Below are 23806 nucleotides of genomic sequence, written 5' to 3' on the forward strand. Positions count from 1 at the left end.
AATAGTTGTGACAACCTCCCAGGCTCACTCATAGAAATTTTTGGTACGTATTCCAAAATTGAGTCCCATCGGTCATTGTCAATCACACCCAGGTCATTTTCCCATTTCACTCTGGCTCTGATAGGGTGCCCATCCAGGAAAGAATAAAGAAGGTATTCGTATATTCCCGAGATCACCCCCTTCGTGCCACCCCCCGCAAGAATAAAATCCAGCATGAGATCTACCTGTATCTCCACAGGCCCTCTCCCACACTGTGCCCGACACGCATGAGAGATGCGGCTATACTGATACATCTCAGAACTTGGCAGTTGAAATTCCTCTTACAGTACCTCAAAATTCTTAATATTACCCAGGTGCAAAATTTGCCCCATCCGAGAAATACCTGCCTCCTTCCAAATATGAAATCCCGACATCTGCCTGAACTCTTATAAGGATCTATTATTCCAGATGGATGAAAATCTAGTAAGTGCCCTTACACCCCTTATACCTTTAACTTTATCCCAAACCTTATGAATAAGTCTAATAGTACAGAATGTGGAACCTTTCTCCCAGAAATGACCACCCTCCAGACCCTCACACATTACCTTCGTCCCAATCAGCGTCCTCAGACAACAAGGTATCCTCATCCCACCAGTCTCCTCTCCCCATCCCCTAAAATGTTGACACTGTGAAGCCAGTAAGTAAAACTAAGGATTAGGGAGTGCCAACCCACCCTCCGTTTTGAGCCTTTGTAGGGTTTCTTGTTTAAATCTAGGGATCTTTCCTCCCCAAATCAACTCACCAAACAAGGATCTAATCTTACGAAATCTATTCTGTGATATCCAGATAGGAGAATTGTGTAGCACATAAAGGAGTTAAGGCATCACAATCATCTTTATGAGATTCACCCTACCCACTACCGACAGATGTAACTTTTTCCATGCCTGGATTTTAGTACGTATTTTCCGCAAAAGCGGCCTCAAGTTCAGTTCTTCAAAGCAGGTCAAAGGGAGAGCAATCTGAATCCCCAGATATTTAAATTTGTCAACTACACTCAACTTTGTAGAAGTATTCCTTGCCACACTATCTCCACTATCCCCATCTATCATCATCATATTAGATTTACCCCAATTAATCCTTAAACCAGAATATCCCCCAAATTCCTCAATTATAGCTTCCGCCTTGTATAAGGTCTCCTCCGAGTCCTCCAAGAAGAGCAAAATATCATCAGCGTACAACGCTACTTTATCTTCTGAATCCCCGTACATAGAACCTCTCACTTCCTGGGACCCCCTTATTTTGGCGGCAAGGGGCTCCACCGCCAGGGCAAAAAGCAGAGGGAACAGAGGACAACCCTGTCTAGTGCCCCTGGACAAAGAGAAGCTCTCAGAGAGAGCATTGTTAACTCTAATTCTTGCCACTGGAGAGGAGTACAACAGCCGCACCCAAGAGATGAATCTAGGCCCAAACCCCAACCATTCCATCTCAAACCACAGGTAGTTCCACTCCACACAATCAAAGGCCTTATGGGCATCCAAGGATACAACAACCCTCTTGTCCGCATTGTCCGTAGGAATTTGCATATTTAGGTACAGCCTTCTCAGATTAAGTGCCGTTGATTTATTGGGCATAAAGCCTGACTGATCCGGGTGGACTAATTTATCAATCACCTGAGTCAACCTATTTGCCAAGGCCTTTGCCAAAATCTTGATGTCCGCCGTCAGAATTGAAATTGGTCTATAAGACTCTGGCAGCTGTAAATCCTTGTCAGCTTTAGGGATGACCACCACAATAGCCTCTCTCATTGACAAATGCAACTCCCCCCTTTCCAGCGACCTGTTGTATACCCCAGCCAGTTTAGACAATAAAGTGTCCTTTAAAATCTTATAGACCTCAGCTGGAACACCATCTGCCCCCGGAGCCCTGCCCCCAGCCACACCCGCCAAGGCCGCCCCCAGTTCCTCCTCCCCGATCTGTTCATCCAGCCACTCACAATCCTCTCTACTCAACCTAGGCAAATCAATCCCTTCTAAGTACCTGGTAGTATCTTCTCTCCCTTTCTCTACACTAGAGGTATATAATTTACCATAACATTTTCTAAAAGCTTCCAATATTTGCTCCCCCTGGGTGACCACCGTACCTTCCTCCGTTTTTATTGAGTAGACATGTGAAGAGCCCCTCTGCGCAGAAGCCACTACCGAAAGTAGATGCCCCACCTTTTCCCCCTCTGAGTAGAATGTTTCTTTTTGAAAAGCCCTCATCCTCTCTGCCTTTCTCAAGTATAATTGATTGACCCCCTGCTGAGCCGCCCTCATACGGTTCTGAGACTCCTTTGTACATTGGGCACTCAATGCCACCTCAGCTGCCTTCAGCTCCTCCAAGACAGCCTTATCCTGTAATCTAGACTTCGTCTTATGTCTTGAGATGTGACAAAACAAAATTCCTCTTAAATAAGCCTTCATAGTGTCCCATACTACATGGCTTTCTGCACTACCTTCATTGATCTTAAAAAACTCCTCAATCTCTGCCCCCACCTTTTCCATGTCTAAGAGCTGTAACCAGGAGGGGTGAATTTTCCATCCCGTCCTCCCCGATCCAGCCTGATCAGCCAGCTTCAGAGACACCTGCATTGGGCTATGGTCTGATAAGATCCTGGGACTGTACTCCACCCCACGTATCAGTTCGTTCATCCCTTCGTTCCTCAGAGCAACATCAATCCGGGACATAGAGCCCTATGTAGACGAATAACAAGAATAAGAATATGTGTTAACATTGCGTACCCGCCATAAGTCAATCCACCCTATTTCACTGAGATAGTTACCAAAAGGAGTGTCATTACCATCTCTACGCATCAATGCGTGATTACTCTTGTCCCAGTGGTCATTGATTATATTATTCACATCTCCAACCACTAGAAGGGGAACCCCATCCCATCTTCTCATAAGTTCCAGTATTTCCTGAATTTTCCTACCAGAGTATGGCGGGGGTATATATAATGAAGCAATATAGATTAAACGATTGAAAATTTTGCACACTAACAATATATATTGACCATCCTTATCAACTTTAACCTCAATCTCCTCAAATGGGATATTTATATGAATCAAAATTGACACTCCTCTTGCATAATTAGAGAATGTCGAGTGATACGCCTTTCGCACCCATCGCTTCTGCAGCATATCAACTTTTTCCTCTACCAGATGGGTTTCTTGTAAGCATATCACCGAAGGCCTCTGTTTCAATAAGTACTGAAATATTGCTGCCCGCTTAGTAGCGTCCGCTAGCCCCCTAACATTCCAACTTAAAATATTAGCATCACCTCCCATTTCTTCAAGAAAAGATAGTAAATGATAGTAAAAGATAGTCTCCCCCAGGTCTCTGCCAATATCCCCCCCCCCTGTACCACCCCAACTCCCCCCATCTAAAACTCAATAGAATTCAAATAAACCGAACTTTCTTTCTCTATAAGAGAACTGAGAGCACTTATTAACAACCTAGAACTTGATATAGATTATTTACTGCGCCGCCGAACACAATACTTTAAGATTTGGGTGCATTCTATCTGATAACCACGAAACTCGTTCAAATATCAATAAGTGGAAAAACAGCAAAATTACGGATCCTCAAGATCATTCTCATCAGTTTCGTTCTGTGCCAATTTTCTTAGCGTTAATGTCCAGCCACTGCGTTGCCTCCTCCGGACTTTGAAAAAAGTATACACGGTCCAGCGCCACTACCCTGAGCTTAGCCGGATAAAGCATCAAATATTTCAAGTCCAGTTCTCGGAGCCGTCGCTTGACTTCACCAAACTTCATTCTGAGTTTTTGCACTGACGACGAGTAATCCGGGTAGACGGAGATCCGATTTCCATTTATACTTAGGCCATCACTGATCCTAGCCTTCCTTAGCAAGGTTTCACGGTCACGGTAGTTCAAAATTTTTGCCAGTATAGCAAGAGGAGCAGAGCCAGGCGGCAGGGGCCGAGTGGGGACTCTATGAGCCCTTTCCACCGCAAAGTGATCAGTGAGGCCATCACCACCCACCGAATTTTTAAGTCATGCTTCAATATATTCAGTGGGATTACTCCCTTCCACTTTTTCTGGCACTCCGATTATTCTCAAATTGTTCCTTCGGGAGTGGTTTTCCAAGTCATCAGTTTTAAATTCCAATTCTGCAATGCGTTAAATATATTTCTTTTCCCTTTTTAGCAGTTCATTTGTTTGGTCCTCCACACCGCCCACACGTTCCTCAACCACCTCAACTCTTTTCTCCACCTTACGCATGGCAGAGTTAAGGGACTGCATTTCAACTTTTAAGTCATCCACCCTTAGGTTTAATGCTGCCAAAGCAGATTTGCAGTATAAAACAACAGAAAAAATATTCTGCAGCGTTGGTTCCTCTGAATTGGTCTGCTCCGCATCCGCAGAAACATTAGCCTGCACTGGTCTAGCAGCAGATGTCCGACATTCAGCTCCATGCATTTCCTGCTCCCTCGACGGGGACCTCTGCTCCTCCACCTCACTAATATCATCATCCCCTCCTCTCCACTGCCTCTGTGGGTCCCCCTTCGCTCCAGGACCCTCAACATCAGCCTCCAGTAACAGGGCACCCCCCTCCTCTGTGCGGGCGAACTGCTCCAGCTGGGCTATTACCTTCAGCCTCTTGCGGTAGGAAGCGCTGGCACTTGCCACCTCCTCCTCGGCCACGGAGCCATCTTGGATTTTCACGCCAGCCGCAGGCGCCGACTGTTTTCGGCGTGGCATCGCCGCTCCTCACTCCACACAGCACCGGGTATTCTCCGGCGGCGCCTACACAGGGTATCGCTGAGAGCGGTGCGGGGAGAGGGATCCGACACACGTCCGCTCACATAGCGCTCTAGGCCACGCCCCCGACCTTCATTTCTTAAAGTAATGATGGCCACTCGTTTTTCTTTACTTAGCTGCTTTTTTCTTGCCATAATACAAATTCTAACAGTCTATTCAGTAGGACTATCAGCTGTGTATCCACCAGACTTCTGCACAACACAACTGATGGTCCCAACACCATTTATAGGGCAAGAAATCACACTTATTAAACCTGACAGGGCACACCTGTGAAGTGAAAACCATTCCCGGTGACTACCTCTTGAAACTCATCAAGAGAATGCCAAGAGTGTGCAAAGCAGTCATCAATGCAAAAGGTGGTTACTTTGAAGAACCTAGCATATAAGACATATTTTCAGTTCTTTCACACTTTTTTGTTAAGTATATAATTCCAGATGTGTTAATTCATAGTTTTGATGCCTTCAGTGTGAATGTTCAATTTTCATAGTCATGAAAATACAGAAAAATCTTTAAATGAGAAGGTCTGTCCAAACTTTTGGTCCGTACTGTATATATATGTAGAAAAAGAGGAACAGCACCAGAAAAAATACCTTAAAGCGTGCAAGCTTCCCTGACCAGCATTCCAATGGCCTTTCAGACAGTAAACAAAAAGGGAAACAGCACAAAAAAATGTAAAAAAGAGGACTTTAATGCCCTGTGGCGTGGCAACGTTTCGGATAAAACAAATCCTTTCTCAAGCCGTGGCTTTTTTGCTTTTTTGTGCTGTTTCCCTTTTTTTTTACTATATATATCTATCCTACTATATAATTATCTAAGGGGTACTTCCGTCTGTCTGTCCCGGATATTCATTGGTCGCGGCCTCTGTCTGTCATGGAATCCAAGTCGCTGATTGGTCGCCGCAAAACAGCCACGACCAATCAGCGACGGCCACTGTCCGATTAGTCCCGCCCTACTCCCCTGCAGTCAGTGCCCGGCGCCCGCTCTATACTCCCCGCAGTCACCGCTCACACAGGGTTAATGCCAGCGGTAACGGACCGCGTTATGCTGCGGGTAACTGACTCCATTACCGCCGCTATTAACGCTGTGTGACCAAGTTTTTACTATTGACGCTGCCTATGCAGCGTCAATAGTAAAAACATCTAATGTAAAAAATAATAATAATAAAAAAAAAAATCATTATATACTCACCTTCAGCCGCCTTTCCCGCTCCTCTCGACGCTCTGGTGACCACTCCATGCAAGCGGCAGGTTCCAGTGGCAAGCATGCTATGCCAGAAGGACCTGCCATGACGTCACGGTCACGTGACCGCGACATCATCACACCCTGGGACCGGACGTCACGGTCATGTGACCGCGACGTCATCACAGGTCCTGCGCGCCTGCGCGAGAAGGACCTGCCATAACATCACAGTTACGTAACCGCGACGTCATCACACCCTGGGACCGGAAGCTGCCGCCTGCACCCCACACAGGCGACAGAACTACAATGCGCCTTCGGAAGGTGAGTATATGTTTATTTTTTATTTTTTAACCTGTGACATACGTGGCTGGGCAATATACTACGTAGCTGGGCAATATACTACGTGACTGGCCAATATACTACGTGACTGGGCCAATATACTACGTGGCTGGGCAATATACTACGTGGCTCTGTGCTGTATACTACGTTGCTGTGCAATATACTACGTGGCTCTGTGCTGTATACTACGTCACTGGGCAATATACTACGTGGCTGGGCAATATACTATGTGGCTGGGAAATGTACGTAACTGGGCAATATACTACGTGACTGGGCAATATATTACGTGGCTGGGCAATATACTACGTGGCTGAGCAATATACGTCACTGTGCAATATACTACGTGCCTGGGCAATATACTACGTCACTGGGCAATATACTACGTGGCTGGGCAATATACGACACTGGGCAATATACTACGTCACCGAGCAATATACTACGTGGCTGGGCAATATACGTCACTGGGCAATATACTACGTGGCTGGGCAATATACTACGTGGACATGCATATTCTAGAATACCCGATGCGTTAGAATCGGGCCACCATCTAGTATATATATATATATATATATATATATATATATATATATATATATATATATATATATATATATATATATATATACACAGTTGTGGCCAAAAGTATTGACACCCCTGCAATTCTGTCAGATAACACTCAGTTTCTTCCTGAAAATGATTGCAAACACCAATTCTTTTGGTAATATTATCTTCATTTAATTTGTCTTAAATGAAAAAACACAAAAAGAATTGTCCTAAAGCCAAATTCGATATAATTCCACACCAAACATGAAAAATGGGGTGGGCAAAAGTATAGGCACTGTTCGAAAATTCATGCGATGCTTCCCTAATTTGTGTAATTAACAGCACCTGTAACTTACCTGTGGCACCTAACAGGTGTTGGCAATAACTAAATCACACTTGCAGCCAGTTGACATGGATTAAAGTTGACTCAACCTCTGTCCTGTGTCCTTGTGTGTACCACATTGAGCATGGAGAAAAGAAAGAAGACCAAAGAACTGTCTGAGGACTTGAGAAACCAAATTGTAAGGAAGCATGAGCAATCTCAAGGCTAAAAGTCCATCTCCAAAGACCTGAATGTTCCTGTGTCTACCGTGCGCAGTGTCATCAAGAAGTTTAAAGCCCATGGCACTGTGGCTAACCTCCCTAGATGTGGACGGAAAAGAAAAATTGACAAGAGATTTCAACGCAAGATTGTGCGGATGTTGGATAAAGAACGTCTAACATCCAAACAAGTTCAAGCTGCCCTGCAGTCCGAGGGTACAATAGTGTCAACCCGTACTATCCATCAGCGTCTGAATGAAAAGGGACTGTATGGTAGGAGACCCAGGAAGACCCCACTTCTTGCCCCGAGACATAAAAAAGCGAGGCTGGAGTTTGCCAAAACTTACCTGAAAAAGCCTAAAACGTTTTGGAAGAATGTTCTCTGGTCAGATGAGACAAAATTAGAGCTTTTTGGGCAAAGGCATCAACATAGAGTTTACAGGAGAAAAAAAGAGGTATTCAAAGAAAAGAACACGGTCCCTACAGTCAAACATGGCGGAGGTTCCCTGATGTTTTGGGGTTGCTTTGCTGCCTCTGGCACTGGACTGCTTGACCGTGTGCATGGCATTATGAAGTCTGAAGACTACCAACAAATTTTGCAGCATAATGTAGGGCCCAGTGTGAGAAAGCTGGGTCTCCCTCAGAGGTCATGGGTCTTCCAGCAGGACAATGACCCAAAACACACTTCAAAAAGCACTAGAAAATGGTTTGAGAGAAAGCACTGGAGACTTCTAAGGTGGCCAGCAATGAGTCCAGGTCCAGACCTGAATCCCATAGAACACCTGTGGAGAGATCTAAAAATGGCAGTTTGGAGAAGGCACCCTTCAAATATAGGGACCTGGAGCAGTTTGCCAAAGAAGAATGGTCTAAAATTCCAGCAGAGCATTGTAAGAAACTCATTGATGGTTACCGGAAGCGGTTGGTCGCAGTTATTTTGGCTAAAGGTTGTGCAACCAAGTATTAGGCTGAGGGTGCCAATACTTTTGTCTGGCCCATTTTAGATAACAGATGGAAATTATTGGCAATTATCAAGACAAATTCAATAAAGGAGTGGTTCTGCAGGTGAGGAACACAGACCACATCCCAGTACCAATGCTTTCTGGCTGATGTTTTGGTCACTTTTGAATGTTGGTTATGCTTTTACACTCGTGGTATAGCATGAGACGGACTCTACAACCCACACAAGTGGCTCAGGAAGTGAAGCTCATCCAGGATGGCACATCAATGCAAGCTGTGGCAAGAAGGTTTGCTGTGTCTGTCAGCGTAGTGTCCAGAGGCTGGAGGCGCTACCAGGAGACAGGCCAGTACACCAGGAGATGTAGAGGGGGCCGTAGGAGGGCAGCAACCCAGCAGAACTGCTACCTCAGCCTTTGTGCAAGGAGGAACAGGAGGAGCACTGCCAGAGCCCTGAAAAATGACCACAAGCAGGCCACAAATGTGCGTGTGTCTGCACAAACAGAAACCGACCCCATGAGGATGGTCTGAGTGCCTGATGTCCACAGATGGGGGTTGTTCTCACAGCCCAACACCGTGCAGAACGCTTGGAATTTGCCACAGAACACCAGGATTGGCAAATTCGCCACTGGTGCCCTGTGCTCTTCACAGATGAAAGCAGGTTCACATTGAGCACATATGACAGATGTGACAGAGTCTGGAGATGCCATGGAGAGCGATCTGCTGCCTGCAACATCCTTCAGCATGACCAATTTGGCAGTGGGTCAGTAATGGTGTGGGGTGGCATTTCTTTGGAGGGCCGCACAGCCCTCCATGTGCTCGTCAGAGGTATCCTGACTGCCATTAGGTACCGAGATGTGATCCTCAGAACCCTTGTGAGACCATATGCTGGTGCGGCTGGCCCTGGGTTCCTCCTAATGCAGGACAATGTCAGACCTCATGTGGCTGGAGTGTGTCAGCAGTTCCTGAAGGATGAAGGCATTGAAGCTATGGACTGGCCTGCCCGATCCCCATACCTGAATCCGATTAAACATATCTGGGACATCATGTCACGCACCATCCACCAAAATCAAGTTGCACTAGAGACTGTCGAGGAGTTGGCAGATGCTTTAGTCCAGGTCTGGGAGGAGATCCCTCGGAAGACCATTTGCCGCCTCATCAGGAGCATGCCCAGGCATTGTAGGGAGGTCATACAGGCACGTGGAGGCCACACACACTACTGAGCATTACCTCCTTGTCTTGAGGCATTTCCACTGAAGTTGGATCAGCCTGTAACTTCATTTTCCTCTTTGATTTTGAGCATTATTCCAACTCCAGACCTCCGTGGGATATAAGTTGTGATTTACATTGATAATTTTTAGGTTTTATTGTTCTCAACACATTCCACTATATAATGAATAAAGATTTACAACTGGAATATTTCATTCAGTGATATCTAGGATGTAGGATTTTAGTGCCCCTTTTATTTTTTTGAGCAGTATATATATATATATATATATATATATATATCTCAGTGACACACACATATATATATATCTTTATATTTCATAGAGAGAGATAGCAGAATAGCCAATAAATCATTTGTCGGCTTCTGTGAAATAATTGCAGAAGCCGACAGGATAGGAGACATGGTTTACATTCAGTAAACCATAGCAAAACAGTTAGATTTATATATGTCAGTGACTAATACTGTTAGTATTATGTGTGTGTGAAATTTGGGACCTGTAATGTTTAGTACACAGTCTATTTAGAGTCTTGTGCTTGGGTGCGAGGAAGACACAGGAGACACAGGTTTAGTTAGGACTTGCTTGTATTATTTCATACAAGTATGCCACAGAGAAACAGGTTTTACATAATTGCAGGTACAGAGGTACAGAGGCAGGAGACACGGCGGCCAACACAGCAGCCCAGAGTAAACCTGAAGCCCAGCATTAAGCACAAAACAGGTTCAGAATCTCTCTGTTACTTCCCTGGTAAATGTTGATTAACATGCAGCAGAGTTCCAGTGTCCACAAGTGTTCCAGGGATCCACAGTAGGAGATGGCTGAATTACTAAGTCCAAGACTTCCAGGAGCAGGTCACAGGCTGACTGCAGACATGATTCAGAAGCACTGACTGAACAGCTGAGGCTGCTTATAAAGGCAAGAGGTGGAGAACAGGGTGGAAACATAGAAGCTACAAACTCCATACTGACTCAGGGCAAAGTAGCTGCAGGCAAGACAAAGCAAAATGGCCAACAGAAAAACCAGGTTACAATAACAGAAAATCACAGCAGATACAGCAAAGAGACTGAGAACCTTACAGGACCTGTTTGTATTTAAAAGAATGTATTCACGGAAAAACTTGCTCCCACACAATTTTCTGCACCAGAGAGGGAAAGCCAGTGACGGAGGACAGATATTAATAGCCTAGAGAGGGAACATGGTTATTTTCCCCCCACCCCCGGCTAAAAATATCTGCCCCCAGCCACCCCAGAAAAGGCGCATCTGTGCATCTGCCCCAATTCTGGAAGTTAGCCTCTCTCTTCCCACTGCCCTGTAGGGGTGGCATATGGGGTAATAAAAAGTTAATGTCACCTTTGTATTGTAAGGTGACATTAAGCCCATTAGTAATGGAGAGGTGTCAATAAGACACCTATGCATTACTAATCCTAAAGTTTGTAAAGGGTTAAATAAACACACACACATGCGGAATAAAGTATTTTAATGAAATTAAAGACCACACAGTTTTGCCATCTTTATTCTTCTGCCATTCCAAACGATGCCCTCGATCTCCTGTAATAAATGATCAACTAAAAAACCAACAATATACCTATACCTGTCCGGCGTACAGTCAGTCCCATGGCGCAATCCTTATCTGGGGTATATACAGTTTACAATCGGGAGTGGTGCTAATGTGACTGGGGAATTAATGAAATGCTGGGAGCGGAGTTTCAGTGACTAGCAGTGATGTCACTGAAGCTGCGCTCCCTCACAGCATAAACTCAGATGAACTCTTGAGCGTGGGAAAATGCCAGCTGATTTTCCCACTGAATTTTTATATTTTTTAAAACCTTCTTTTTTTGCTTTTCACTGAATTTCTTAGTCCCTTTAGGGGACTTGAACCTACAATCATACGATCGCTTATGCTGTGTTCAGTAATACCAAAGTAGTACTGTATATAGCAAAAATCAGGGTCTGCTATGAACATCAGTCAGAAGCTGGCATTCACTTGAGTATCATCATGACAGACTCTTTGCCATCATGACAAACCTACAGCACCCCACGATTGCGTCACGGGAGAGCAAATATCTGTTGAAAAATGCCTGTAGAAAAATTAACATTTGGCAGCAGACTTTATCCACTATAAGTTTACGCTTAAAACATAAACTTACAACTCTGCCCTTTAGCCAAAAAAGTTTCTTGATCACCCTTAACACTTTAGTAAGCTATAATCCAAAATGACTGACACTTTTCACTTTCTCTTCACTCCTAAAGTATAGGCCTCTATATCTGATCTTAGTGCTGATGGCTTGAACTTAAAATAACACTCAAATACATTTAAGTACATAGGTGTAACATGAAAAATGTGAAATAGTTCACTGTATAATGTACCTCCATTATCGTTTTTGTGGCGCTATTCTGCTTCTTGTTGTGATGATGTCATTTTACTTCATCTCATGTGCATTTTGCGGATATTCTACATTCAAATGTGTCTTTCATATTTATTCAAAATGTGGCTACTGTCAGTCCTCATTAACACCTCTTTGCAAATTTATTACTGGTCCATCGCCTGTGACCCATAGCTTAGGTACAATGTTTTTTCGTGAAAATTTTTTTCATTACTTTTGTTTTTCTGTTTGCTTTATTACATGTACGTATTTATTTATTGTGGATTTTCTTTGTATATATTCATGCATATATATATACTAGATGGTGGCCCGATTCTAACGCATCGGGTATTCTAGAATATGTATGTAGTTTATTTATGAAGTGTTCAGAATAATGCAATTTATACACAGGATTCGGCCGGCTGGGCGCGACCAATTAGCAAAGCGTGGTTTAAATTCCGCGCTAATTCGCGGCCGGACTGCGCCTGTCGCTGATTGGTCACACCCGGCCGCGAACAATCAGTGAAGCCAGGGCTTGCTCCAGGTTTTTGAGTGCCCCAGGCGAACGAGTCTCAGTGGGCCCCCCTCTTTAACCCCTTTACCCACAAGGGTGGTTTGCACGTTAATGACCAGGCCAATTTTTACAATTCTGACCACTGTCCCTTTATGAGGTTATAACTCTGGAACGCCTCAACGGATCGTGGTGATTCTGACAATGTTTTCTTGTGACATATTGTACTTCATGATAGTGGTAAAATTTATTTGATATTACCTGCGTTTATTTGTGAAAAAAATGGAAATTTGGCGAAAATTTTGAAAATTTGGCAATTTTCCAACTTGGAACTTTTATACAATTAAATTACAGAGATATGTCACACAAAATACTTAAAGGGAACCTGTCACCTGAATTTGGCGGGACCAGTTTTGGGTCATATGGGTGGGGTTTTCGGGTGTTTCATTCACCCTTTCCTTACCCGCTGGCTGCATGCTGGCCGCAATATTGGATTGAAGTTCATTCTCTGTCCTCCGGAGTACACGCCTGCGCAAGGCAATATTGCCTTGCGCAGGCGTGTATTCCGGAGGACAGAGAATAAACTTCAATCCAATTTTGCGGCCAGAATGCAGACAGCGGGTATGAAAAGGGTGAATCAAACACCCAAAAACCCCGCCCATATGACCCAAAACTGGTCCCGCCAAATTCAGGTGACAGATTCCCTTTAATAAGTAAAATTTCCCACATGTCTACTTTACATCAGCACAATTTTGGAACCAAAATTTTTTTTTGTTAGGGAGTTATAAGGGTTAAAATTTGACCAGCAATTTCTAATTTTTACAACACCATTTTTTTTTAGGGACCACATCTCATTTGAACTCATTTTGAGGGGTCTATATGATGGAAAATACCCAAGTGTGACACCATTCTAAAAACTGCACCCCTCAAGGTGCTCAAAACCACATTCAAGAAGTTTATTAAACCTTCAGGTGTTTCACAGGAATTTTTGTAATGTTTAAATAAAAATGAACATTTAACTTTTTTGCACAAAAAATTAACTTCAGCTCCAAGTTGCTTTATTTTACCAAGGGTAACAGGAGAAATTGGACTCCAAAAGTTATTGTACAATTTGTCCTGAGTACGCCGATACCCCATATGTGGGGGTAAACCACTGTTTGGGCGCATGGGAGAGCTCGGAAGGGAAGGAGCGCCATTTGATTTTTCAATGCAAAATTGACTGGAATTCAGATGGGACGCCATGTTGTGTTTGGAGAGCCCCTGATGTGCCTAAACATTGAAACCCCCCACAAGTGACACCATTTTGGAAAGTAGACCCCCTAAGGAACTTATCTAGATGTGTGGTGAGCACTTTGACCCACCAAGTGCTTCACAGAAGTTTAGAATGCAGAGCCGTAAAAATAAAAAATCATATTTTTTCACAAAAATTATTTTTTCACCCCCAATTTTTTATTTTCAAAAGGGTAAGAGAAGAAATTGGACCACAAAAGTTGTTGTCCAATTTGTTCTGAGTACGCTGATACCTCATATGTGGGGGTAAACCACTGTTTGGGCGCATGGCAGAGCTCGGAAGGGAAGGAGCGCCATTTGACTTTTCAATGCAAAATAGACTGGAATTGAGATGGGACGCCATGTTGCGTTTGGAGAGCCACTGATTGAAACCCCCCACAAGTGACCCCATTTTGGAAAATAGACCCCCTAAGGAACTCATCTAGATGTGTTGTGAGAGCTTTGAACCCCCAAGTGTTTTACTACAGTTTATAACGCAGAGCCGTGAAAATTTTTTTTTTTTTTCCCCACAAAAATTATTTTTTAGCCCCCAGTTTTGTATTTTTCCGAGGGTAACAGGAGAAATTGGACCCCAAAAGTTGTTGCCCAATTTGTCCTGAGTACGCTGATACCCGATATTTCAGGGGGAACCACCATTTGGGCGCATGGGAGAGCTCGGAAGGGAAAGAGCGCCATTTGGAATGCAGACTTAGATGGAATGGTCTGCAGGCGTCACGTTGCATTTGCAGAGCCCCTAATGTACCTAAACCATAGAAAACCCCCACAAGTGACCCCATATTGGAAACTAGACCCCCCGAAGGAACTTATCTAGATGTGTTGTGAGAACTTTGAACCCCTAAGTGTTTCACTACAGTTTATAACGCAGAGCCGTGAAAATAAAAAATCCTTTTTTTTTCCACAAAAATTATTTTTTAGCCCCCAGTTTTGTATTTTTCCAAGGGAAACAGTGGAAATTGAACCCATAAAGTTGTTGTCCAATTTGTCCTGAGTACGCTGATACCCAATATGTGGGGGGGAACCACCGTTTGGGCGCATGGCAGAGCTCGGAAGGGAAGGAGCGCCATTTGGAATGCAGACTTAGATGGATTGGGCTGCAGGCGTCATGTTGCATTTGCAGAGCCCCTGATGTAATTTTCTCACCGAAACAAAGACACTATTTGAAAATGGAAACAATAACCAATAAAACTTAACATTTAATTCATTTAGATAAAATACTCAATATCATTCACGATCTAAAACTCATATGGCTGCTGAAAAAGTTACAGGGTGCACAATCTCCCTACCAAACCTCTATCTGTGCCCTACCTGGCAGCAGAGGTTGGCACCCTATTAAACCTGCGCAATGGCGCCCCTGCTCCACGTAGTCTGATCCTAACTGACCCTAATGGGCCCTATAGTGTAGAAGATAGATACTTAACCATCCAGCAGACCATACATAACAGACAGACATAAAAAACTGTCACTAGAAAAGTACTTAACAACAAATTTTGCACTTTAAAAGGCCTGAACAGAAGGGGAAAAAATGATGATAATATACAGGCTAGTGCGCTAGTGTGTTTAGTAAATCAGACACACTAAAAAAATGCGAATGCACTATTAATCAAGACCTCTAATAGGTAAGCCTGTACCCCTATCTATAACCTATCTTTTCCCTACGTGCCTGCGGAGGTAGGCACCCTAGATTCCTGCGCAAATGGCGCCCCCGCTCTAGTCGACTGTCCCAATCTCTCCCTAGTAAAGGCAGGCAGTAGTGGAAGAAAAACAGCAATAAAGTGCAAGAATAGTGCAACAAAGTGAAAATCCACCAAAATAAAGTGACATAATTAAACTGATACTATTCTGTTCATATATACAAGTATGTTATATTCTCGACGCGTTTCCCCTGTATAGGTTCATCAGGAGACATACTTTTTATATAGAGAAGCTCGTTTGTAAGAACAAAATACACTTATCTGGCTGTAACACGGGAAATGATACGGGCCGTGCCCTCTATTGCAGTGGAGAAACACTGTCCATCCTGTCCCTGCCGGACTAAATCAGTCTCTGATGTAACTAAACAGTAGAAACCCCCCATAATTGACCCCATATTGGAAACTAGACCCCCCAAGGAACGTATCTAGATCTGTTGTGAGAACTTTGAACCCCCAAGTATTTCACTACAGTTTACAATGCAGAGCCGTGAAAATAAAAAATATTTTTTTCCCCACAAAAATTATTTTTTAGCCCCCAGTTTTGTATTTTCCCAAGGGTAACAGGAGAAATGGGACCCCAAAAGTTGTTGTCCAATGTGTCTTGAGTACGCTGATACCCCATGTGTTGGGGTAAACCCCTGTTTGTGCGCACGGGAGAGCTCGGAAGGGAAGGAGCACTGTTTTACTTTTTCAACGCAGAATTGGCTGGAATTGAGATTGGACGCAATGTCGCATTTGGAGAGCCCCTGATGTGCCTAAACAGTGGAAACCCCCCAATTATAACTGAAACCCTAATCCAAACACACCCCTAACCCTAATCTCAACTGTAACCCTAACCACACCCCTAACCCTGACACACCCCTAACCCTAATCCCAACCCTATTCCCAACCGTAAATGTAATCCAAACCCTAACTTTAGCGCCAACCCTAACTTTAGCCCCAACCCTAACTGTAGCCCTAACCCTAACCCTAGCCCTAACCCTAGCCCTAACCCTAGCCCGATCCCTAACCCTAACCCTAACCCTAGCCCTAACCCTAGCCCTAACCATAGCCCTAATGGGAAAATGGAAATAAATAAATTTTTTTAATTTTTTAATTTTTCGTAACTAAGAGGGTGATGAAGGGGGGTTTGATTTACTATTTATAGCGCGTTTTCTAGCGGATTTTTGATTGGCAGCCGTCACACACTAAAAGACGCTTTTTATTGCAAAATATGTTTTTTGCGTTACCACATTTTGAGTGCTAGAATCTCTCCATATTTTGGTCCACAGAGTCATGTGAGGTCTTGTTTTTTGCGGGACGAGTTGACGTTTTTATTGGTAACATTTTCGGGCACATGACATTTTTTGATCGCTTTTTATTCCGATTTTTGTGAGGCAGAATGACCAAAAACCAGCTATTCATGAATTTCTTTTTGGGGGGGCGTTTATACCGTTCCGCGTTTGGTAAAATGGATAAAGTAGTTTTATTCTTTGGGTCAGTACGATTACAGCGATACCTCATTTATATCATTTTTTTATGTTTTGGCGCTTTTATACGATAAAAACTATTTTATAGAAAAAATAATTATTTTTGTATCGCTTTATTCTGAGGACTATAACTTTTTTATTTTTTCGCTGATGATGCTGTATAGCAGCTCGTTTTTTGCGGGACAAGATAATGTTTTCAGCGGTACCATGGTTATTTATTTCCGTCTGTTTGATCGCGTGCTATTCCACTTTTTGTTCGGCAGTATGATAATAAAGCGTTGTTTTTTGCCTCGTTTTTTTTCTTTTTTTTTTACGGTGTTCACTGAAGGGGTTAACTAGTAAGACAGTTTTATAGATCGGGTCGTTACGGACGCGGTGATACTAAATATGTGTACTTTTATAGTTTTTTTTAATTTAGCTAAAGGAAAATATTTATTGGAACAATATATATATTTTTTATTATTATTTATTTAGGAATTTTTTTTTTTTACATTTTTACTTTGCCCCGGGGGGGGGGGGGGACATCACAGTAAAGTGACAGATTGCCGATCTGACACTTTGCTGTGCACTGTGTCAGATCTGCGATCTGACGTGCACAGAACGGAGGCTTCCCGGCGCCTGCTCTGAGCAGGAGCTGTGACGTCACCTCCCTGCAGGACCCAGATGCAGCCCCGCGGCCTTTTTGGATCCTGGGCTTGCAGGGAGGAGACACTCGGTACAAGGTGAGCACATCGCCTTGTACCGATCGTCTCAGGGAAGCACGCAGAGAGCCCCCTCCCTGCGCGATGCTTCCCTGTAAGCCGGAACACTGCGATCATGTTTGATCGCAGTGTGCCGGGGGTTAATGTGCCGGGGGCTGTCCGTGACCACTCCTGGCACATAGTGCTAGATGTCAGCTGCGATAGTCAGCTGACACCCGGCCGCAATCGGCCGCGATCCCCCCGTGAGCGCTGCCGATCGCGCTGGACGTACTATTCCGTCATTGGGAAGTAGGGCCCACCCCACATGGACGGAATAGTACGTCCGATGGCAGAAAGGGGTTAACACACCACGATTCATGATGCACAGATACAGCAGAGAAATATAGTACAGCCAAGTAGCATACAGCCAACGCAGTATATAACACAGCCCATGTAGTATATAACACAGCCAACGCAGTATATAACACAGCCCACATAGTATATAGCACAGCCCACGTAGTATATTGCCCAGCCACGTAGTATATAGCACAGCCCCCGTAGTATATAGCACAGACACGTAGCATATTGCCCAGCCACGTAATATATTGCACAGCCATGTAATATATTGCACAGACACATAATATATTGCACAGCCACGTAGTATATAGCACAGCCACGTAGTATATAGCACAGATATGTAGTATATAACACAGCCCATGCAGTATATAACACAGGCCACGTAGTATAGAGCACAGCGATGTAGTATATTGCCCAGCCACATAATATATGCCCCAGCCACGTAATATATGCCACAGCCACGTAGTTTATAGCACAGAGATGTAGTATATAACATAGCCCATGCAGTATATAACACAGACCACGTAGTATCTAACACAGCCCATGTAGTACATAGAAATGTGGGCATCATATTCCTGTTAAAAAAAAAGAATTAAAATAAAAAATAGTTATTTACTCACCTTCCGTATACTCACCTTCTGTCTGCCCCCGGATCCAGCCCAGATATTTACCGATGCTCCTCGCGACGCTCCGGTCCCAAGAATGCATTGCGGTCTCGCGAGATGATGACGTAGCGGTCTTGCGAGACCGCTATGTCATCATCTCGCGAGACCGCAATGCATGGACCGGAGCATCGCGAGGAGCAGCCGGAAAGGCGACGGAAGGTGAGAATATAATGATTTTTTATTTTGTTTATCATTTTTAACATTAGATCTTTTTACTGTTGATGCTGGATAGGCCAATCAGCGACGCGGGATTTCCGTGACAGACAAACAGACAGACAGACAGACAAACAGACAGAAGTGACCCTTAGACAATTATATAGTAGATATATATATTGTACACTTTATATAATGTATAGCGCATCTGTTTACAGTTATGTTCCAGGAAACTAAGTATTTCTCCCAGGAAATTATTGCAATTACACCTTTTTTTATACACGTTTATTTCCTTTGAGTGTATTGGAACAACAAAAAAAACTGAGAAAAAAAGTCAAATTGGTCATCATTTCACACAAAACCCCCAAAATGGGCAAGACAAAATTGCTGTCACCTTTCCAAAGTTGTGAGTAAACAAATTTGTTTCAAGCATGTGATGCTCGTTCAAACTCACCTGTGGAAAGTAATAGGTGTGGGAAATATGAAAATTTCACCTGAAACCAGATAAAAAGAGGAAAAGTTAACTCAATTTTTGCATTTTGTGTGTGTGCACCACAATAAGCAAGGAGAAAAGAAAGAGGATAAAAAGCTGTCTGAGGACTTAGGATCCAAAATTGTTGAACAATATCAACAAATTCAAGGTTACAAGTCCATCTCCAGAGATCTATATCCACGGTGTGCAACATAATCAAGCACTGCAACCCATAGCACTATAGCTCATCTCTCTGGACATGTACAGCAGAGAGAAATTGATGAAATGTTGTAAAGCAGGATAGTCTTGATGGTAAATAAGCAGCCCCAATCAAGTTCCAAAGAAATTCAAGCTGCCCTGCAGGCTCAGGGTATGTGGTATTATTCAGTCACTACATGGTGATTATATGTGGTCTGGTCATGGTGTGACAGTATTTGTCCCTTGTATGTGGTATTATTGTTCATTTTAAAAAATGTATGTGACACATTCCCTTAAAGAAACATAAATAAAAATATACCTAAAAAGAGTATTGGATATCTTAAATATTTAATAGGATAGAGTAGAGTATGGCCCGGCCAAAAGAGTCTATCCAGTCATGGTGGCGGCTTAAAAAAATTATTTCAGCCAAAATAAAAGCTGCTGGCTATGTAAGTAATCTGGTGTTAGATGGGAACTGTTAATGACTGATTGCTGTGGATGTGGTAAAGATGTGGAATTTTTCTATGAGTGTGGGAGGTTTGAGGGTTGGAGGTGGAGCTGAGGTGGAGCCTGGGTGAAGTCTCAAGGGGGCCCGAAAATTTTGCCAGTATGGGGCCTCGAATATCCTGGTGGCAGCCTTGATCCCATGTCACTGGTCTTTCAGCAGGGCAATGACACAAACATAGTTCAAGAAACACCCAAAAATGGATGAAAACAAAGCCCTGTAGAGTTCTGAAGTGGCCAGCAATGAGTCCGGATCTACAGTGACGATCAAAAGGGTAACAATGTTTTGAACTTTTGACTTTCAGGCTCCATATCTCACCATCCACTACTGCTTCAAACGTGAGACTACCATCAATTTATAGACAATAATCTTGGCTATCTCATACATAAATTTGACTTGCAACTACCGTATTTTCCGGCATATAAGACGACTGGGCGTATAAGACGACCCCCCAACTTTTCCAGTTAAAATATAAAATCTTCTTAAAAGTCGGGGGTCTTCTTATACGCCGTATGTCATCTTATAGGGCCGGTGAATATGTGCCTTTTGGCGTGGGGAGTGGTCCCGATGACGAAGAGAGGGGGCGTCTCACAGTAAAGTGTGAGTGGAGTATATCCCCCATTACCTCATTGCGGCAGCGTGGGGGGTCTCTGTGCTGGGAGCGGCAGCTCTTCGTGCCGTGGGTGCTCTGTGCTGTGGGGCGGCGGCGCATCTTCGTGCCGTGGGTGCTGTGGGGCGGCGGCGGCGCATCTTCTTGCAGCGTCGGGGCTCCTCCGGCATCTCCTCCAGGCCCGGAGGCACAGGCAGCCCCATTGCTCTGATGCGGTGGCCTCCGGGAAAATGGCCGCTGCTCAGATTCAGATCTCGTCTCCCGAGATCTCGGGAGATGAGATCTGAATCTGAGCAGCGGCCATTTTCCCGGAGGCTGCGATGCGGTGGCCTCCGGGAAAATGGCCGCTGGGGGCGGCGCATGCTCAGATTCAGATCTGAATCTGAGCAGCGGCCATTTTCCCGGTGGTCACCGCATCACAGCAATGGGGCTGCCGGTGCCTCCGGGCCTGGAGGAGATGCCAGAGGAGCCCCGACGCTGCAAGAAGATGCGCCGCCGCCCCACAGCACCCACGGCACGAAGATGCGCCGCCGCCCCACAGCACAGAGCACCCACGGCACGAAGAGGAGCTGCCGCTCCCAGCACAGAGACCCCCACGCTGCCGCAATGAGGTAATAGGGGGATATACTCCACTCACACTTTACTGTGAGACGCCCCCTCTCTTCGTCATCGGGACCACTCCCCCCCCCACCCACCATATGCACATTTTATCTATACCCGGCGTATAAGACGACCCCCGACTTTTAAGAAGATTTTGAGGGGTTAAAAAGTCGTCTTATACGCCGGAAAATACGGTATTTAATATATGATCAGTTATAAACATTCTTGTCATGTCACTGCATTGTTACTGTTTTGCTCTTGGTAGTGGAAAAATCTTTTTCTTCCTGGATACTACAAAATGCAACCTTTTCTCATATTCCCTAATAACTCAGTGTGTTAGCATGTTGATTTCCAAGCGAATGGTCACTGGTTTGAATCGAGGAGCAGCCATGAAGAAGATTTCCCAAGAAAAGAGAAACAGCATGACCCAGCTTATCGACAGCGGTCTCTCGGCCAAAAAAATTGCCAAACTGCATCATGTGAGTGCCATGACAGTTGGAAGAATATGAAATGAAGTCTCTCCATCCATTCAAAAGCCATGAGATGGACAGAAAGGCAAAATATTGGCGTCAACAAGTGAGCTCATCACAAGATCTAACAGAATCGCATGCTTGAAACATATCTTTGGTTAATATTGGTTGTTCACTTCTTTTCACTACTCAGACTGGGTTGGGTATTTTGTTTCGTCTCCTTATAACTGATACATAGACTAAACTCAAGGATTTGGTGCAATAAGCTTAATGGTCAGCGTATTCTATCTTTTTTCTTGAACAGTCTGGTATATCATTACACTTAATTGATTTCCTTTGCAGATTCTATGATTCCGGTATAAGCAGTTTCATATTTAGTGTTCTTGAATTGTTGTTATTTTCTGTTCTACCCTTATATATCATTTGCAATGAGAGTTTTATCTTGTTACCTTTGTATGTCCATATGGCATGTTCTAATTGCACGGGTGGTTCTCATCCGCAGGCATTGTGCCTTGCTCTCATCCGTGAGATCTCTTGTTTCTGCGTGCAGGCATGCGGTCTGGATCCATTCTGACTTCCGGAAGTGCATTCCAGCATGCCACTCACTAAACACGAGCCCTGAAGGGGCAGAGTCCAAAAGCCACGTGCCACCCATAGTCAACACATGATTGATTTACACATGACTTGGGTTCCTCTAGATTTGTTAGCCTGGTGGAGTTATTGAAATGCAGGGTGCATACATTATATTTATAATTTAAGCATTGCATTAGCACCTAACTCGTTTCTATACCTAGCTGTATGCTGCATCTCAGTTCCAACCCCCCCACACACACTTGAAATCTTTTCAGCTTGGAGTTGGGTGGCTGTATGGTGTCTATTGTTGCATTGGCACTTTATTTATAATAGCCATTAGATTTTATAGCCTTCTGCTGCATATTGTACCTTGATGTACTCCATCTTTTTAGACTTTGTATATTACATCTATTTATATCCTTTATTGTTGGATTGATTTATATATTTGCTGTGATCCCCCCTTTTTGAAGTCTTTTTCTGCCCTGTCTTTTTTATGTGCACCTATTTTTATAAGATTGATTAATAAAATTTTATTTTTTAAGTTGGAATCTCTTCATATCTGACAGCTATTTTTTATTGCTGTTGCAGATCATGGTGTTTAAAGAACAAAGAAGTGTCTAACGTTATATTGTTTTTGGACATATTTGAGTAACTAGGCTCTGATGGGTGCAAATGGATCTGGAATAAACAAGGTAAAAAAGGGACTAACAGATTGAGAAAGTGAGGAAACTGTCAAGTTCGGTGCAGGAAACCTGTCCGATGATATGGCATTGTTTCACAGCCAAAGGCTTTGGATACTTTACCAGGATCGATGGTGTCCTCAATGCTGAGCTATATATGAGTGTCCTAGAAGATGAGTTACTTCATACACTAGAGTACTAGGAGTATGAAAAGGATTACATAGTGTTGCAGCAGGAAAACGACCCAAAGCATACATTGAGATTGGCGAGGAAATGGTTCAATAAGAATGAAGTAGAGTGGCCCCCACTCTTCTCCAACTTCAACCCAATCGACCACTTGTGTAGAGTTTAAGAAAAAGCTGTATACATACCCAAGTGAATCGACCAGTATGCACCAACTTTGGGAACGTGTAGAAGAAACCTGGGATCAGATTTCAGGGTAGACATGTTTGAATCTGATAGATAGCATGCCCAGAAGGATTCAGGAAGTGTTGAAAGCCAAAAGTTGGGTTTACAAAATACTAACAAAATAATAAAATTTAAATTTTGATATGACAAGAATCGGCATAACAAATCATATACAAAATAGTTGCAGATCAAATTTATGTATGAGATAGGCAAGATGATTGTCTACAAAATGATGGTCGTCTCACTGTCATGGGGTAACCGCAACAGAGAGGGGCCAGGAGACCTCAGTGTCTGATTTCACATACTCCTGCACTTCTCCTTCATATTAAACTGTGCAGGTTTCTGTTAGCAGTGCAGGGGTTAATCTGTTCAGCTTAAAGTCACTGTAGCTTTCCAGCTTGGATGATCTCAGCTGTTCAGTATTGGCCCCTCCTCTCTACTATAAATTTTTGCCTTTGGCAATCTGTCTTGCCAGTGTTAAGTGTTGTTCTGCTTGGTGAGGAGCGGAGGAGTCAGTTGTTGGTAGAG

General features: G+C 43.8%; 1 protein-coding gene across 2 annotated transcripts in view; it reads right to left on the bottom strand.

Moving 5' to 3' along the window:
• The window catches only part of MEI1 (meiotic double-stranded break formation protein 1), a 1359645-nt gene that overhangs the window by 1223528 nt on the left and 112311 nt on the right, over positions 1–23806 (bottom strand). The window lies entirely within an intron of this gene.

Source organism: Ranitomeya variabilis, chromosome 8 (assembly GCF_051348905.1).
Source record: "Ranitomeya variabilis isolate aRanVar5 chromosome 8, aRanVar5.hap1, whole genome shotgun sequence".
Lineage (NCBI taxonomy): Eukaryota > Metazoa > Chordata > Amphibia > Anura > Dendrobatidae > Ranitomeya > Ranitomeya variabilis.